Source organism: Vespa mandarinia, chromosome 18 (assembly GCF_050613455.1).
Source record: "Vespa mandarinia isolate Hongniang chromosome 18, ASM5061345v1, whole genome shotgun sequence".
In the NCBI taxonomy this organism is placed as follows: domain Eukaryota; kingdom Metazoa; phylum Arthropoda; class Insecta; order Hymenoptera; family Vespidae; genus Vespa; species Vespa mandarinia.
In genome coordinates this window covers 83,622-88,515 of record NC_140827.1, presented here as the reverse complement: position 1 = coordinate 88,515, position 4,894 = coordinate 83,622, and positions in this window count along the sequence as shown.

Genomic DNA, 4,894 nt, shown 5'->3' with positions numbered 1-4,894 from the left:
GGAAAGCTGTTGTAATAGATGAGAGCATGATTTTATGACATGTACGCTTGCATTTCCGCCAATACATCAAAACGGGAAATACAGGGGGAAATGTCATAAATATCGCATAAAATTATGTACACATTATTAACCCATGGAAATTTAGGGAAACTTTATTTACCTGATAATCTTTACAAAGCCGATACTGTTTGGTCTTTATATCAGATAAATGTTCTACTCTTGCTAAAAAACGAAAACTATTTTTATACAAGTCTGCCAAGATGATAAATCTGAACCTCGTATTATTAGGAGTATACCATTCATAATTTATTGCAATTCGTTTACAGACAATATTAGGTAAAGTTAAATCATTTTGCAATCCTAATTCTTTTAATTCCATGCATAATGCTTGTATAAATCATTTATCATCTTGACAGAACTTTATAAAAATTATTTTTGTTTTCTAGCAAGAGTAGAACATTTATCTGATATAAAGACCACACAGTATCGACTTTGTAAAGATTACCAGATAAATAATGTTTTCTTAAATTTTCATAGGTTAATATAGAAACAATTAAACAATTAGAATTAAAATACTCTTGATCGATAATTACAAAAATATATTATTATTGATTAAAGTTTAGTTTGTGGTTTTTATATTTTATTTTAATAAAATTAATCTTTATTTTATATTTTCTTATAATACCTTCTTGCAAAACATTTTTTAATTGTTTAGTAGTAAAATTTTCATAAACGAACTGTGAATCCAAGTGATTAGAATGTAATTTTGAACTTTTCACAATTCATTTTTTCATAATTCACTATTCCACAATTTCGTGATTAAATATAATTGTTATGCCACGTTTTGGATAATCTATTTTATAATATGAAGGATATTGTTCAATAGGTGACATTTATAATGGTCAAGTTACCTGAGTATTTTTCTTTTTGTAAGAGTAGACATGATATTTTTCATATGTAATGAAACAATTACTTGATTTTATTATAAAAATAAAAGATTTCGTTTCATGTTTTCATATAAAATCTATACTTCTGTATAAAATAAATTTACTTTTTATTTCTTAAATTTGTCGTTTTATAAAAAATAAGACTCGCGTGGGATATTCATCAATAAGGAAAAAATATGTCTACACGTAAGAGACAGGAGAGACAGCGCGGAGAAGAAGGGAATTAATCTTCTTTAAATCAACTTAAAATCGAACAAAGAGTAACCATTTCTAATTATATATGTCAATGAAGGAAACGAGAATTTGCTGGGTGAAAAGAAGACAGTAAAGAACATTTTCATTAATTTTTCAAAGACTTTACAAGTAATTTATGTTTATTGTTCTCCTTATATTTTTTACTATTTTTCCTTTATTAATATTTAGGTAAAACATGACATTACATGCAATTATAATTACTTTATTTTTGTGCTCTCCTTTGTTGAATACTATTAAGTTCTTTTGCGTCTATTTTTCTTAATTTTCTTTTCTTTATTTTTTTCACGCATTTATAAGTCAAGATTTATTTATTTTTCTTCTATTTTATACTTCAATGTTGTTCATGTCTCATGTAGAATACTTTGTGTTTAAACTTAAATTCATTTTTCTGTGGTTTGTTTGAAATTCTGTTCGGCTATTATTTTTTGAGTTTATTGCGTAGTCGAAATATATGTTTAACAAAATATTCGTAATAACTACGATATTAAATCACTATCTTGCAACAAAATTGATTCGTAGCAAAGATACAAACTATATAACATAGCGGCATTTAATTAATTTTCGACTAATATTTACTCCTCAGTGATAAACTAATTGGAATTCTGCCGATTTCGCTGAAAATTTTTTATTGAAAAAAGTTTCGTAGTAATAGGCCGGCTCGTAAACTCTACAGTGGGTTTCGAAAGAATCAATAGAATTGCCTTTGAGAAGTATCGCTCAATGATTAAACACTGGAGTAGAACTAGTCGCGATTTCAATTAACCCACTATTGCCAGATGTGTATACATATGTAATTTATATAGAAGGATTTCAACTACACTAGTGCCTTACGCACATTGCTAGGAAACTTCGCATCTGATGTAACCTATCGTTACAAATCTAACGGGAGCAATTGGTTATAGTTATCTCTTTAAGAGAGTTTATCGCTTTCCTCCTTCTGTCATAATTTTGTTCTTCTCGAAGCTCCACAATGCCTTTTACCGATATGACTGTTCCACCATCAACGATACTGTTGGTTTCATTGAATTCATTAACTTTATAGTTTCAGTCTACTAAGCATCTATATATTTCCTGCGTTATTACTTATAATCGTACTTATTCGAATTATGCTTTATATCTCGTTCAATTGTTCATAATTACTTATGGTATATATTTGATTTTTTCACGCATGTTGTTACAAAAACTATATTAGTATTTATTTAATTGATATATTTTACATTCCTTGTAAATATAAATTTCTCTGTTTATAGTGTTTTCTACATTTATTATTAGAAATATATAGTATATGTATATAAAAGAATAATTATAATAAACGATTAGTTGCAATAATGTAAAATAAGTTTCCAAGCACTACTTATTCTATGTACCTCAGGGAAGAACAAATAAATAAGGTAAAAGTTACCGAAAGGTAAAAGTCAACCCGAGAATAACGAACTGATGAATCTCTGGCCAAAATGTTATGCCTATTTTAAGATACATTATGAAAATCTAAAGAACAACTAATAAACGCATTAAATGATTCAGAAACTAATTCGGATATCTGCATTAAAACCGAATCGTCTATAAATATATCACTTTGCAAAGAAAGATGATAAAACAAACTAAGGATCTCGAAATCTGGAGAAAAAGGCGATATTAACATCTTTCCTTGAAGATTCGATTGAGTCCTTAAAATTCAAGCTCGTAGAAATTGTAATTAGGAAAGAGTACGTAACATCTATTTGAAGTCACATGTTTTATACAATGGATCAATTAACACATACCAAGAAGTAGTTCCGTTTTAGGAAATAAAAGATATTGATTTCAAAAAAGTTCTTGCATAGGCAAAGAACGCATATGATAAACACTTCAAACAGAACACGATTCGAAATATGAAAACAGGTAAATACATTGTCAATAAAACAGATAATGAAATCAGTTTACGTAAATACATTGAATGGGAATCTTCAGCTGATGCTGTGCATTTTCCGTAATCTTAGAGCGCTCTAAAAAAAGTGCTCTAATGCGTGAAATTAGAGTCATTAAACACAGAAGAGAAAGAAATAGCTAAAGAAATGTTGAGGGACGCGTTGCATTTATTTCATTTACTGGGAATAAGCTGATGTACACAACCACCATCACAAATAATATTAAGACTGCCAACTCGATACCAGTTGCCGTATGTCAGTATCGTTTTCTCCTTATATACAAGGAAGAAATCAACAACCAAGTAAGCGATCTTATACAAAATGACGTAATCCGACCATCCTTATCACCATACAACTCGCCTCTCTGCGGGAAAAAGGCAGGCGTTAATGAGAAATGGAGGCTAATAATAAACTACAGAATGTTAAATAAAGAAACGATAAAAAATAGTTATCCGCTACCAAACATTATAGAAATATTGCATCAGGATTATACTGATGAATGAAAGAGACGCGCCTAAGATCACTTTTTCAACATCTTACCGTATTATCGACAGTCTAATGGATTGATTGAACACTCTTACCACGTATTAGCCGAATTTCTGAAAACTTTATTACTGATAATAGTAATGGAAATAATTGGATCGAAATAGTTGTTTTTATATAATACAAGTGTACAAGGGTATGATGTATATTCCTCAAGAACTAGTCTTCGGGTAATTAGAAGTCGCGCAAAGAAACCTAAATACGACAAAAATCAGATCCAAAATTTATTATGATGAAAAGCAAAGAGGTGATTAATTTCAAAGTAGGTGATTACGTATGTCTCCTAAAAGATACGCATAAGGGAAAATTTAACGATCAATATGTAGAACTATGTGAGATAATTTCAGTTATGAGTAAAAATAATGTAAAAATTAGTAAGTTTAACATAAATAAATTGAATAATTTTTCACGAATAAATTGAACAATGAAGAATATTTATTGGTATTTAATATGTTTAAATTAACATAGTAAGTTTAAATAACTCATGATGTATTGGGTCGTTCAGAAAGTCATTTCGTTTTTTTTGTGAAAATGAAAGACAATTTTCGTATAATGAACAAATATTTTATTAAATTATATATTGGGCATTCTGGTCCAATACCTTTTGCTATCTTTTTGATAGTAGAATGATTCCACGCTCATAAAATTTTTGGTCTTTGCTGGTAAAAAACTGATCGAAGTGGTTTTTGACCTTCTCATTTGAAATGAAGGTTTTACCGTCTAAAAAATTTTGCAGTGACATAAACAGTTGAATTTGATAAATTTAACCTCTCACCAATCTCATGTGTTGTTATTCGTAGGTTTGTATCAACTAATGATAAATAACGTTTATGGTGTCTTTAACAGCTTCAACCGGCCTTTCATAACGTGGTGCATTTTCGACATCAAAATTGCCGAAACGAAATTTTGCAAACCAGTTCTGGCACTGGCATACTGTCAACTCATCTTCTCCATACACATCAGTTAATTTCTTTCTGGCTTGAATAGCATTTTTACCTTTTCTATAGTAACAAAGTAAAATATGACGAAAATGCTGCTTATTGCTCTCCATATTTAAAAGGGCACCAACCAAAAACTACTGCGTAGAATCAATTGGACTTTTTCACACACAAGCCTTGCTATATCAGCTCTCAAAACACATAATGATTATGCGGCTTAAGTGTGAAGAAAGCAAAAAATACAATTAAATCCTTTGTCGGGAAAAAACGAAATTACTTTCCGAACAACCCAATATTTTCGGCC